We start from the raw sequence: 15491 nt of genomic DNA, 5'->3' as shown, positions 1-15491 counted from the left end.
GGTTAGGAGACTCCAATTATCTGTGTCATTTCTTCTTCATCAGTTTGGTTTGGATCCTGCATATGGGGACTATCCTTTTCTTTGGGAGAGAAAAATCGTCCACCTTTACCACACATCTGAGCCATGGCATGAGGCTGCTGAGACTCATGCAAGTATTTCCTTCTTTCCTTTGGAATTTTCCCTTCTGCTTCTAGTTTTTCCTGAGCTTGCCTCTTTTTAAGAATATGGTGGTACTGTTTGGCATTCACATAGAGGGGCTCTTCTTCAAGCATCTCTGCTCCACGTAGGGGGATTCTCTGGAGAGCAGGCACAGAGCCAGCTCCAGGCAGCATCATGACCATCCCTCTGGAATTGACCACATTGCCTACCACTGCTAATGTAACAGTGACAGCCCCTTGTCCCTGGAAGTGTTGGTATTGGCTCCTGTCAGAACAATCTGTGCTCCTGCCAAACTGACTAATGGGATGGTGATCACGCCTTGCTGGAGAATACTACCATCTGCATTAACTGGCTGGTAGATAATGGTTTTCCCTTCAGCAGTCTGTGCCACTTGCTTTCCCTGGACAGCAATTTGTTGCTGAGTCTGAGTCTGGCCAGCAGTGACAGCTGTCTGAGGCTGCTGAATGATGATCTGCTGGGTCTGACCTTGCTGGCTCTGGACCTGCACAGCCTGCCCACCCTGGATTTGGATCTGTCCAGGTAGAACCAGTTGTATCTGTTACAAACCCTGTGTCCCAGATACAGTTACTTGCATGATGGTTTGACCTTGTCCCCCAGGGACAGCCTTGGCTATAATAGGTTGGCCAGTTGATTAATCGGCCTCCACTGACTTGCACCACTTATGGTTGGCCCTGGACCTGCTGCTGAATTTGTCCAGCCTGCACAACAATCTGTTCTGTTGAGCTATTGCTATTTGCCATATACTGCTCCATGGCCCCTCCCAGATAGAATCCTGTCCACAGTGACCTTCACTTTGGAGAGCCTAGAAGACTGTGAGGTGGTGCACTCCCTGTCTCCTTCCCTGGTTTGTTGGCCGCACTGATTGGCTCCAGTACCAGACCCTGAAATCAGAGGCTCAAGCCACCTCTGCCGCGGCCATTGCCACTGCTGCTTCCTTGCAAACAACTTACTTTATTCAGCTGATTTACACATTATCCTCTCTGATAGTGGGGGCACAGCCCATTGTTGCTGCTGGAGTCTTCCTTCCACTTAACCCATAGGAGGTGAGAGAATCAACCCCCCAGACATGGATGGTAGCCATCTATCTACAATCTGAGCACAGTATTCCTCTCTGGTGGCTCAGCATCAGCCACCCCAGAACTAGGACAGGGTAAGGGATCACAATGGCTCTGGTGGCAGTGAAATATCCAGGCAAGAGTGGTCCCTGACTATGAAAATGGGAAATTGTCTTTCAAACACCCAGCTTGAAGTGTTCCTAAGAGAGCTGCCTATAAGCTGTCAGCTCTACAAGCCACAGCAAAGAGCACTGCATGCCCTCAAGTCTGATCCTGTGGCCCCAGATGCTGCCTCATGTCTCTGAGCTCTGGCTCCTTCTATCTCTACTTCCTAGGATTTGGTAAGTGCTCAATAAAATACTACACTTAAAGTGTTACCAGAGGCCTTCACTTAACACAGGCTGCACAGGGTACTTTTTGTCATTGTTATTTTTATTGAGGACAACAAACATCTAAAAGGGAAGAGAGTGGGCAGATCAGGAGCACAACTCCAGTTGTATTGCTTCCTGAGATAGGTAGGACACGCCCCAGTAGCCTAGAAGCCCTGCTTTCCTCAAGGTTAAAGTGGGTTTTGGAGGGTGAAACATCAGCACATCTGATTCTTTCTTCAGGGCTCTCTGTCGCATTCCTGCAATAGCTCCATTGGTAGGATGGCCTCCCAAAGCTGGCAGGCCCTGGGGCTGGTGGAGGGTGGCTTTGCACAGATTTGAGAGCTGCCTCCAAGTGAAGAACCCTAGAAAGGATGGAACTCAATAGTGCTCATCAATAGCTCCTACCACAAGCAGTAGTACCACATCATGCCATCACACTAAGTGGTAACTGATATCCTGAGGCTACCTTCCCCGGAGGTGAGGCATTGATTTCCTTTGTGGATATCAGTTTGATCATGAGGTGGCTCAGAGACTGGGGATCCTCTAAAAGAAATGGAAGAGGCCAGTCCTGGATCATTTGTGACAAGGTCATCAGCGTGCATCTCAAGAGTAAAAAGGAAGACAGTGACAGAAAGAAACACACACTGTAAGGGGTGCATTGGGAAGGAGAGTGCAAACTTGGGGAATTTTAATGCATTTCCTGTGCAAAGATGTGCGAGTTACTTCCAGGCACCTGAATGGATTGTGACCACTCAACCTAGATTCCTGTGGTGTGATAGTTTTAAGAATATTGGCTCCCAGCCTGTTGGGACTCTCACAAGTGGGGTCTTCATCTACTCCTATGCTGCGATTTAAAGAGGATATATTCATTCAAAATCCTGATTTGAAATCCATGTGTGTTGTTGTTTCTTTAGTCCTTATATTTGCTTTTAAGCTAGATTTCATTTGTTCCTCCTATTTATTATGCTGATATTTGAAGTAGCAATCATTCAGCCAAAGAGAGAGCTAAAGTTAACTAACCAGAACAGTAGATATCACAACATATTACTATGAAAACAAGGGAGTTCTTAAGAAAAGCCAACATGGCTCTTCTACTAGATACAGGTTGGAGGGAGATAAATATTTGCCAAATGAAAAAAGAATGCTAATTAGGAAAGATAAACTGTTTTCCAGCTTTTCAAAAGCCATGTAAAATAGAAACCAAAATCAACAGGGAAATTTAAAAAATAAATTTAAACTCTCACTTTTTCAGAGTCCCACAAAGAAATTAAAATTTAACACAAAATATACCATTATTTTTTAAGCCTTAATTTTTAGAGATGGTTAACTCTTTTAGTTGATTTTTCAGGTCATGGAGAAAGCTGGTAATAATTTTAACTCTGCCTAAATAAAATAGATCATTTCATTTGTGAGCAAAAACTCATTGACTGGCACAAAAGCACTATAATAGCCTATTAGTCTTAGAATAACATGTATCCTTTTCAAACTCTGCAATTTTTTAAATGAGAATTCAATTTAAGATAGTTGAATGCATTGTAATCAGATGACATTCATAGACTTAACTAGAGCATATAAAAATAAACTTTGGGGCTGGAGATGTGGCTCAAGTGGTAGTGCATTCGCCTGGCATGCATGCAGCCCAGGTTCAATCCTCACATATAAAATAAAGATATTGAGCCCGCCGAAAACTAAAAAATAAATATTAAAAACTCTCTCTCTCTCCATTAAAAAATAAAATAAAATAAAAATAAACTTTGTCAGTTTAAAGACTTTTTTATGCTAACAGAATAATATAATTTAGCTATTCATTCTAAAAATGCTGTATATTAATAATACTGTATAATACACTGGAAAGACTGCCTCTTTTTTGGAAGAGAGATTAAACACTTTTATAATTTTTTAATACAATTTTAATATTTTGTCAAATTTTTAATTATTTAATTTGTAAAAAATGTTTACTTTGTAAGCACATACAGAAAATAAGGTATTGATTTTAAACTTTTTGAAGCCAGGCAACTTCTATTACATTTGTAATAGAAGTTGATTGACCTATAAAATGAATTAAGTTTCATCCTACATGCAGAAGCTACCTGTACATACTGTTTTATACTTTCTCTTTGAAGTTGCTTTCAGAAAGCAAATATTCAACTTTGATTAGTGCTACATCTCATATGCTAGTGGAAAAGATGTGAATTGTGTGTTTGAGTTGGAGTCTGTTCTGGGAAACTCCTCTGAAAATTCAGTTTAAAACTACTATGGAAACACAGACACTTCCGATTGTATGGTACTTTTATCAGGGGTTTTTAATAGAGATAATATTGTAGTTAGTGAGCACACACACCAGTGTGCCCATAGGAGAAGTGTGGAAATTGTACTGTAATGAGAGTGAATTCTCTAAAGCCTAGTTGAAAACGAATTGGGAAACTTCTAGTGAAAATGCACCGCAATTGCCATTTCCCATTTAAAATGAATAGCAGTAGAAATGTCACATGTTCTTAAAGACTGAGAACTTGCCCACATGGTCTGAAATGAACACTTGGCTCATAATAGTTCACTTAGGACAACTCTCAAGGTGCACATTGATAATTAAAGTAGATCCTTAATTGAAGCTCCCTGCATGTGCTGTATCAGTACTGCTCTTTCAAGTTATTCTCAGAAAATACATATAAAGTTCTGTTGATTCCTTCATCTAACAATTTGATAGAAAGAATTTTAACAGTTTTGCATTATCTTAGTGAGGAATGTGGGTTAGGACACTGAAATATGTGGTGAGCATCAGTTTATTAATGGCACCAACTGCTCAGAGGGATTGTTTCTAAAGCCTGAGTTCTGAGCATACCAGAGCTTTTACTTTTATACATAAGTTACTCCTCAGAAAAACAGAAGGAGGAAGAAAAATACTTGTAGAAATAAGGGCTAGTAACTTACTGAATTTGATATAAAACATAGTTATCTTATTTCAATGCTTCCCCCTTTGTAAAAAGGTGTGTGTGGGGTGGGTGGGTATATTTGGTTGTTTCTCTCTCTCTCTCTCTCTCTCTCTCTCTCTCTCTGTGTGTGTGTGTGTGTGTGTGTGTGTGTGAGTGTATGTGTGTCTGAGAGAGAGAGAGAGAGACAGAGACAGAGACAGAGAGAGACAGAAAGACACACAGAGAGAGAGTGTGATGGGCAAATATATGGAGTTGAAAGAAGAAATAAAGAATGTACACGTGAACTCATGCCATTTTTAATGCTTTATTCACTCTAATCACTCAATACATGTTCAGTTTCTGGATTCTTTTTTCTTTCAATATTGCATTTTAGTTGCAGTTGGACACAAAACCTTTGTTTAATTTTATTTTTATGTGTGCTGAGGATTGAACAAAGTCTCTCGCATGTGCTAGGCGAGCCCTCTACTGCTGAGCCACAACTCTTGCCCTTCTATAGGTTCTTTTTTCCATTTCTCAGGATATATTTATTCGTCCTGTACACAGCATAGAACAACTAAACCCAGATTATCATATATTATGTAGGTGTGCACCATTAGAGTGACAAGGAACAAGGAGTTGGGGCTGATGTGGTCTAACGCAGAGCAAAAGCCAGGAAGGAAAGTAATACTTCATTTAGGACTGGGGATATAGTTCAGTTAGTAGAGTGCTTGCCTCAAATGCAAAGGCCCTGGTTTTGATCCCAGCACCATCAAAGAAAAAATAAATCAAGTTCTATAGGTTCTTAATCTAGAAAATAACAATCTTTAATGCTGGGCACTGGAATACATATAATCAATTCAAAGCAAACTATTCCAACTCAATTATAAGCACTGCAAACATACTTAAACATGAAAGACTTATTACAGACATTCCCTCTGCTTGCTAAGCTCAAGTTCCAGATCTAGAGTCTCATGTCTTGGGCCTTAAGTCCAGCAGATGCACACTCACTCAGACCCTAGTGATAAGTCAGGAATAAATGAAGGTTTCATAATGGGATGGAGCTGATGAGTGGTTGAGGAGATGGTTATAAGGAGAAATATCTGTTCTCATTAGGGTCAAGATGTGGCTGTTGAGTTGGAGAATGGTGAGGATCATGCAGAAGATCAGGTAGATAATGAGAAGAGTTGCATTGTCAGTCCACATGTCCTCATCAGGCTCTACAGCAAGAGGGAATCAATGTGGGTTGGTTGAATATCTCTTCATTTGCTACATTATTTATTCTAAATTTGGGGATTTCTGCTTGCCCTTTCAATTCCTATCACATATGACTGGGTTTCTTAGTGATGTCTTTCATTCTGGGGTCAGGACATCTGGGCTGGTGGTTTCTGCCTTGATCTCTCACCTGTGACTCATATCAGAGCAAAGGTAAATGACAGAGACTTCACTCTGTGTTTTATCAGGGTTGTAAAAATTGACTTATTTTAGAACACCATGCCTGATGACAGTATTAGAGGGCTCTGTAAAATTATTTGGTAGGGACTCCAGTTGTATTTTAAGATAGAGTTTTAAAATGGAGTTGCTTAGGCGAAGGCCATCCTCACACTATCTGTGTAGATATGTTTCCAGAATTTCTCTTGAAGTTTAACTTACACCAATTTTATAAGCAAAAATATAAGAAACATACAAAATGTCTCTTGAGGGTTTATTTCAACTTTTATACTTAGTTTTGTAAGATTGTAATAATAATATATCAATTTTTTGTCTAAACCCTCTAGAAAAAGATAGTAAAATATATTTGGAAAGTTTATTTAAAATTAGAATAAGTAAATAAGCATTAGAGAAATTTCAGTTTTATGCTGAATTGATCTAGGCAAGAACATATTGAATGGAAGTGCTTACTTTTTAAAGCAAGAGATCTTGAAAGTAATAATCCTAGAGAAATAAAAATTCCAGAGATAATAAGAATAATAAGTATTTTCAAACTCTATGAAATTGATGGAGCTCAGAGATCTACAAGGAAGCAGATGATGTCTGTGTTCCAGGGAAAAAGAATATTGAATAGACTAAGGTCTTCTCTTACATGGTGAGCAAGTAGAGTTGGAAGGAAGGATGTAGAAGGCTCAGGAGGGTGGAAGACATGCGGCTGGAGGGCGGGGCAGAGGTGATGTGTTGAATCCTATTCTTCTCCTTCCCCAAATGACAGGATTCCTTTGTGATGAGAGGGCACAGCTCTGTGACATAGGCCAGGGCCCTACTCCTCACTGCTGAAGAGTCCTTTCAGGACTCATCTATCCAAGTGACACGGTGCAATTTAGATGATGGAGAATCTTCTGTTTCCTCTAAATAACGTTAACGCCACATGGCTGAACCCCAGCTTCACCACCTGGGTAATGGATATGATCTTTGCCTTTGCTTGTGGACTGGGGATCTTTTTCCTTTTATTGCCCTGCCTCCAGGGCAATCCATCCTTCCCACCACCAAGGAAAAAAGAAAATCTCAGGAATGTAAGAAACCCTCAGTTCACACCCAACAACAACAAAAAATATTCTCTTTTGTCTACTTTTCTTCCCACTTTTCCAAAATAAGTAGACACACTTCACAAAAAAGAAATCCCAAAACAGAATAAAGGATCATTCTGGAATAGGAAGGGCAGGGCAGGGAGAGAATGCATGCTAGAATTTCTCCTATCTTAAAGTCTCAGATCACATAAAGAGGTCTGGACTCCTGAGAGTGCTGAGAACTTATGGAGAAAGACAGGCTCTGAGCACTGCTCTGTCACCTTCTTCTGGTAAGTGTCTCTGGAACAAGGCTTTCCTCTGTATTGGGCTGAAGTGGGCCTGAGGGCCTCCATCACAGGTTCTCAGGTCACTTCTGGACTTAGGAAGCAGAACCTTGCCTGGAAGCTGAGAAAAGGCTGTGGAAATGAGTTCATTCTTAAGCAGAATATCAGTGACTTAGGACATTCATGGTGTAGTTTATTTAGAAAATCCCCTTTTGTGCTTTTCAAAGGAAAAAATAAATTATTTTGCCACTTTAAAAATGTTCTTGAATAAAAGGGTTTTCACTAGCTAGCCATAGAAGTCATGCTGTTAAGAAACATGGAATGTCTACAATTGATCTAGGAGAGCATAGGGGAACTAGGCCTCAGGCTCTTTTTCTATATTGTCTGTCAGCATGTGAAGGTAAAGAAGGTGCTGTACAAGCGCAGGAAAAAGAGTGGAAATCTTAAAGGTAAGTCCCTGCCCGTTTACACTAGAGGTGGCTTGTTGTCCCATTTCTGCAAGAGTCCTGAGCAGTGCCCCATAGGATGTTGCTGGCAGAGACCTGAGCAGGAGGATGCTGGGAAGGAAATCATCAAACTAGAGACACTTCTCAGGTTCTGTGCTCAGAAGGAGTGGTGGACCAGGGGCAGGTAATATTCAGTAGGGTGGAGTGGGTGTCACTGGAGCAGTAGTGCCTAGATATGGAGGTCAGTAGTGCCTAGATATGGAGATATGGACTGTCAGGTCCACCTGTGATCAAGCTGTTTTATTTTGTTAAAACCACATTCTCTTTGAGGTAACCAATCTTTTCTCATCTATAAGGTGGTTGTGAGAATCATGGGGTTTGGTAGAGGTAAAAACAAATGACAAAATGTGGCTCCTCCCAAAGCCTTTATATTACTCTCACTTGCCATTTGGACTAGGACACTGAGGCTTAGCCTACAGTCTCTTCTCCCATGATCTCTCCCAAGGGGACATTCCACTTAATTTCCTGGAAAATCTGGGATCTTCCTTTCTCTACCACAATTCGTTTTTCATTTCTAGCTTCAGACAGTCTTCTAAAGAATGTGAAAAAGATTTAGAATTTGATTTTACTTCTGCAAAGTTGAGGAACTTTCGACTTCTCTAAAGTTCTTCCCGTCAGGATCTCTAATATAATCCCTGAGGCTCAAGGCTGATCCAGGTTGGAGTGGAATGTGACCAAAATACTGGTGGGAGGAATAGCAATAGCTTGATGAAGCCAGTGTGTGGGACAGTGGAGGGTCCACCTGCCACAGGTGTTCACCCCTGCCCAGCCTCTTGGTTCTTCCTGCTCCTGCCTGTAGCTTGTGCCTCTTGTCTCCTGCAGTCTCCTAGGGAAGCTCTGGGACAAGGACAGTTCTGCTCAACTGTTACATGAAGATGCCCCAGGAAAGGTGTTCATGCAAGAACCTGCAGGAGTTCAAGAACCACCTAGTCAACATTTGGAAGATCCTTCTACCATCTTGCCTCCATTAGCTTCTCTAACTCCTCTGACCAAACACACTCTGCCTCTGGCCTCATCCTTATCAGAAGAACATGAAGACAAATGTGACTTGAATAGAATCTCACTGGATATTGTTCCACAGATCTCCCTTGCAGGTCACTCATACTGGACATCCCTGATCACTGCCATGTCTGGCCTATACTGCATAAGCTATTCAATTTCATTCCTCTCCTCATGGTGGGCAACTGATAAGCTCTTATATTTCTCTACCTGGGTACATGGAAAATCCAAGCAAGAACATCTTTGCCACCATCCATCAGACCCCACACTCTGGATAGACCTGACACGTTGGCAGGTAGAGTCTGGAGGCCTCTCTATTATCAACTCTGATGTACAGACACTGCTGGAAATGCTGATCACCAAAAGAGTAGAACTAAAAGCATGGAAGAACAATTATAAAACTGAGTCCTCTTTCAAACAAATGAGTCCAGGTTACACTGTGTATTCTCTGGGAAACATGTTAGAGTCACTGGGTAGCAAGAGAGACACAACTGCACAAATCTTCTGGAACACAAAAGAAAAACCAGAGCAGCTTCACGATTCTCAGAATTTATTTTACCACAAAGTCTTGGGAGGGGCTTTACAGAAAAAATGCAGCCAGCTCTTCTAGGGCCTGCCCTCTCTGCACAGTGAGTCCCTGGTGGTTACTGCCTGGGTCTCTAAGTGGTCTTTTACTGCACAGTGTAAACATTTAGCATTCAACAAAGTCTCAAAATCTCTCTCAGTTCAATATCAGAATGAAGAAACTCCACAGCTTTCCCAGGAGGAGCCCTTGGCCCAGGAGGAGGCGCAATCCAAATATTTGTCACAAAACTTATTTCCATTTGTGTCTCAGGGTCAAACCCTGTCTAGCACCTCATACACTTTTCCAAACCTATCACCTTCTTCATCACAGATTAAGTCTGGCACAACAACTAGCACTAAATCTGAAAAGGAGGCACAGTTTTTCATCCCAACTGAAGATCAACATTCAGAATGTCCCTTGAAAAACCAAAGGAAATGGAAGAAGGTCTTATTCTCTGAGACCCAAAAGACTCTGGAAGTCATTAAGCAGCCAGCTCTAAACCTTCCCCAGGGAAGCTGGACCTCCCAAATTTTCAACTCTATCTCCATTGTTGCTGGGGATTCTGCCAGCCAGGAGCTAGGGAAGAGAATCAATCAACATTTTCAAGGGAAGTTAATCAGTGATAAAAAACAGCTAGGCCTTTCCTATAGATTTCTAGTATCTCAGGAACAGATGCAGCCTCAGGATCAATTTCCAGGGGAGAGGCAGTGGCCATAAAAATGACAAGTCTGGCCCCTCACATTCCACCCAGTCAGCATTTGCTGGTAATGATCTGCAGAAGATGGAGTAGCCCAGCCAGTCAGCACTTTCTGGTAATGATCTGAAGAAGATGGAGACTAAGCACACTGAAAGACTCTCTACAATGGGCTCTGTAACATTCAAACTAGATTTCACAAACAAGAGTCTAGAACCAGAAGTGCAGACACAGCCAATAGATCTATCCTGGAGCTCAGGAAGCACCTCAGGGAAGGTTCAGAATGACAACAAGGAGGTTTCAGAAAGAGGAGGAACAGGAAGGATATTTCAGAAAGTGCCTTATGTACAGGCCCAGAACCAAAAAAATATTAGAAATTATGGAAGATCATCTGGGCAGAAAGTTAGTGAAGATCAAGCAGGGCATGATACCTTTGTGTGTGTGTGGATCCTGGCATGCTGCCAACAATACTTCTACAAAGTCCAGCATGAACACAAAACCCATCTATCTAGCCTCCTCCAAGTACCAGAAGTCCTATGTAAACACTGTTCAGCAGCTTTTTTTCCTTGACCCTGGAATTCACCTGAAGCTAGGAACAGATATTATGAGACCTCATGTGAGGCGCAGGTGGGGTCCTTCCCTCTAGGCTCCTTTTGTGATTTCAATTGCTTCCCAATAAATTTCTTTCTTTTCTCATCAGATATATTGATTTTGTCTGCATCCTACTTTGGGGTAGGAAGGGTGTCAGTATCTGCTTTTCCTCAGAGTGGCTTCTGGAATGCAGATAATATACAGAGGACCCACCCTCATATCAAATTCTCATTGTACCTGAAGGATTCTTCATTCTATTATTAGAGAAACAAACAATAGAATGCCTTGAGTCTTCTCAGGAGGGAGGCAATCCTTTGAAGAACCCACTCCATAGTCTGACTCCATAAGTTCTCCCCTTGCATTCCCTCTCTCTGGAACTTTATACAGCTTTTTGTATGGGTGTGTAAAAGTGATAGAATCTAGTAGCTTCACATAGTACAGGGTCTAGTAGCTTCACATATTACAAAATAGAAATGGGAAATTTGGGGGAAAATTAGTGTGTAGGCCTTAAAGTTTGGAAAACTTTGATTCTCATATTTCTAGTGGGAAAAGAAGTTTGTTTTATGGGGAAGCCCTTTTTCTCCCTGATAGTGATTGGAATGTAGATGGGACCTGTCAACTCTTCTTAGCTCAGCCTTAATGACAAAACAGTGTCACTCGACTCCACATCTGCTTCCAACATTTTCTAGAGCAACATCCAAGATAGAACTTGAAGCTCTGCCTATAGGTGGGGCCAAAGAGTACTGTTGAGTGCTGCATAGCCCATGTTCATGGTCACCGGTCTTCTCCTCTAGAAGGGACTGTGCATACACTAACCATCTGATAGTAGTGCAGGGTAGATATAGAGTGGAATGTATAGAATAATTGATGTTTAGAGCCAAGATAGGAGGAAGAGTGTAACTGGATGCCATATAGAGTGCCATGGAGAAGAAGCCAGTACCTTTCCATGCTAGCTACCAGGCCAGCATGAGGAGACCAGCTCATGACTGAGCTGTTCACTGGTTCAGCCTGGACCAATTTGAGCGCCAGTCTGCTGTGGTTTCCAGATTACAAAACTGGAGAAAGCCCTTTATTTCTAACATATACTAGAAAGAAAGCAAACCCTTCATGCAAGGAAGGTTAATTTCCTAAGAGTAAATTTAGTAAGTCTACTTCTGCATATCTTTGCCTCTTAAATTCCAGAAAAGATGGCCTGACATTTTGTGGAGTACCCAGGACTAGGGAACTCTGGCTGTGACTCAGTCTGGGGACCTTGATACATAAACATGGCCTTAGCACTGCTTCCATGGACAAGGTGGATATCTAAAAGGGTCAAGAGCATGGCATAGTGTTTCAAACAGTTCTCTCCATGCTTGTAGAATTTGCTTGTGCAGAGAAAAAATGAAGAGATGACAGGCAGAATTTGTACACACAAAGGAAAGTAACCTGTCCAAAATACGGGAGCTGAGTATATTGGAAGGAGATAAATATTGGTCTCTCCTGGGTTTCACTCTTCTTCCAGTAGAGGTTTCACTTTCAGGGGTCATCCACACAGAAAATCAGGATGGCTGTAAAACAGTGAGAGGAGTGACCATTCCTCTGGGTCATTTCATTTAATTCCACATTCCTATGTGGGGTGGGCAATGGGCACAAACATAGTTGTCTTATTTTTTTCATGGTGGAGATTCCTGTACCAGGAAGTGCCAGCAAGGAACAGAATACACTCACAGGTCCTGTCCCCACATCTATCAGGATCCTGCAAGTGGGACCAGGAGGTAAGTTGGAGTATGGTTTCAGTAGAACTCTGCTGAACCAGGTCCTGTGTCTCATAAAAGGATGAGTGTTACAGATGTCAATGTTGTTAAATCAGCCTGAAACATCAAAGAGCAATGACTTCTGGTGCTGATTCTCTATAAAGGGCAGTAAGATCAGTGAGTGGTAGATCCCACAAAGACCCCCTGAAGATCTCTACAGAGACCCATACTGATACACCCAGAGACCCCACAAGATCTTCAGAGATTTCCACAGAGACCACCATAGATACTCCCACTGAAACCATCACAAAAAAACAAAAGAAGCCCCACAAAGCCCTCCTACTAAGAGATATTCATAGACCCCATAATGAGATCCTGACAGAGATTTCCAACAGAGATCCACATCAAGAACAATTTTTTCAAAGACACTTGAAGAGAAACCTCAGTCAGAGACAACAAACTGAGAAGATGGACCTCCCATAAAGAATGCATATCCATTTTCAAAGGCTGTGCAGCCCCACAAGAACAGGTCTTTTGCAGTGCATATGAAAGTCCTTACCAAAGTGGAAACACAGGAAGGAGATATTTCGCTGAATCTACCTCCTTGGAATGCCCACATATTTCTGCATTTGAAGGCCATTTTTATTTTGAAAAAGGGTTACAGTTTCCACATGCAAATCTATAAAATCATTTCCTAAGGATCTGTAAATCCTTTTGTAATTTTTCATTAGCTTAAGTACTGACCCACAATTTAGGGAATCACTAACTTCAAAAATAAGTAAACTTCTGTCAACATCTCATAACACATAACAGAAAGTTATGGTGGTACTGGGAATGGAAATCAGCACAAATGGGAGTGTATATGGAGGACTTTTAGGTCTCTGGAGGTCTCAGCATGAGGGATTTGGAAGTCTTATTGCTCGTCTTGTTGGTGGCTCTATAAAGGTCTCTGGTGGGGACTCTAGAGGGTGTCCCTGTCACTGGCCTGATTGTCTTTCTTGGAGAAGTGCACCAGAATTTACACTCAGATGAGACCTGGTCATATTAGGCAAATGTCTGCCACTGAGCTATATCCAAATTCCTGATAGGATAAATAAAGGTTTTATTTGTATAAATTTAGTAATCAACCATCAAAGTGGCATATAGGAATTCCTTTTTTTGGGGGGGGGATAGGTCTTCGACTCAAAATTGCTGACTTTTTACATTGGAAAAATGATGAAGTGGGTGCTCAGAAAAAGCACTTCAGAGCAAGATGATCCAATAGACATACAACTGACTTGTCATTCATCGTCATCTGCACAAGGGTTTGTGCAGGTGCAGAATTTTATGAATTATATAATGTCTTTTTTAAAATGAAAGAAGCCATGCTATCAAACATGAAACTTTTCAGAACGAAGACATTAAACTACAAATCCCAAAGTTTCAATAATATAATGCCCTCAAGTTGTACTAAACACTGTGACCCTAGGCTGTGAAATGCTACATCGTGACCAGTCCCAAACCATAGCAGAGGGTGGGAAACCCAGGGGTTGGTAAGCTGTTCTCCTTGAGTCTTCTATGGAAATTGTATTCACAGTCCAGAAGGGCCCCGGAGTGGTGCTGAGCGGTTTCACTTTACTTGTTTACCATTCCCCAAGGCCAATAATTATGTAAAAATGTTAAATGGAAAATTTTAAAAATATGTTTTCAACAACTTTATTTTAGTATATAGTTTCTATATAATTATTATTTACTGTTGTTAATATCTGTTGCCTAACTTATGTCAAATTCTATCATAGATATGTGTGTATATATACATATATATATTAATATGCAAGTATACATATGGAATATCACTGGAAGATTTTACTTTAGAACATGTAAGCAATTCTAGGTAAAGAAAAGCCCACTCATGTCAAACATAGTTGGACAAAATTAAAAATCAGATCAGTATTGAGTCCTAGCTACCATGGCATGCCAGTTTAAGCTTGGTAATATAAGAAACATTTTCTTCCACTGCATTACTTCAAAGGTTGAGAGACATTATTCAAGCAATATTGCAGTTTGACCCAAGGCAGCATCTGAAGTTGTTAGTACTTGTCACTTAAGTATGACAAGTTGAGAAGCAGAAGTATTTCACTTTTTATTTCAAAAGCAATTTCTTGGACACATCACTAGATAAAGACAATGTAGTGAAATAAAAGCCTACCCCAGTCAATCCACTGGATATTACCTTCCTTACCCTTATGCAATAGGGATATTGGTGTTTCACACAGTGTTATTTCTAGTAGAAGGTTGGTCAGATACACTTGTCAAGGTGAACCAGATGTCATTAAGATTCAATGAATGTTTGGAAATCTTGCAACTTGTTCTCAGACATGACCATCAAATTATATATTTCATGGGACTATGATACTGTCTTCATTGATGCCTCAATACAAAAAAGGGTGGTGGGAAAAACTGCAAATTTGTAAATTTTACAAAATAAAATTTGGGCTCTCTGGAGCAGAAATCTATCATGTTTATTTTCATTTCATCAGGGTCACATTTTCCCTGTCAATCATCCTAAGGATATTTGCAGTGTTCACATTCTTCCTAATTAAGTACTCTATGCAAATGATGAGTAAATTTTTTGGTCAGGTTTTTCAATGAGGCCTCATAATTTCAGAAGTCTTAGTCCATAGAAACCTGCTCAATTCTTCAGAGCTCTAAGAGAAGCAGAAAATCATGGCAGAAGAGGGTAACAAAGGGAAATGGCTCACAACCTGATCAGGAAACAAAGAGAGATATACTCCACTCTCCCTATTTTTAGCTCTTCATCCTCCTTCCTCATTTATTCAATTTTTAGAGATTATTTTGAACTCTTTTTAATTTAAGGAAGAATCCTAGAGAAAGTATATCCTTGGTATAATTCTAGTAACTAAACTATACAATTAACTTGGATTTTACTTTTTTTACATTCCTAGTTTGTTTCAGTTTCATTATCCACAGCAGCAAAGGAGGGGCATTGTTTTGCAGTAGTCATTATGACACTTTCATCTCCAATAATTTATGGCAGTCTTTCAGCTGCGCCTTGTTTTTCATGACCTTGACCTTTTGATGAGTACCAATCAGTTAATTGTAGAGT

General features: G+C 40.8%; 1 pseudogene; it reads right to left on the bottom strand.

Moving 5' to 3' along the window:
* LOC101963463 (nuclear transcription factor Y subunit alpha pseudogene) lies at nucleotides 1-1010 on the bottom strand (annotated as a pseudogene).
* Between the last annotated feature and the right edge of the window lie 14481 nt (nucleotides 1011-15491).

The sequence above is a fragment of the Ictidomys tridecemlineatus genome, chromosome 13 (assembly GCF_052094955.1).
Source record: "Ictidomys tridecemlineatus isolate mIctTri1 chromosome 13, mIctTri1.hap1, whole genome shotgun sequence".
Lineage (NCBI taxonomy): Eukaryota > Metazoa > Chordata > Mammalia > Rodentia > Sciuridae > Ictidomys > Ictidomys tridecemlineatus.
The sequence above is the reverse complement of the archived record's forward strand: the minus strand, read 5'-3'. Positions and strand labels throughout refer to the sequence as shown.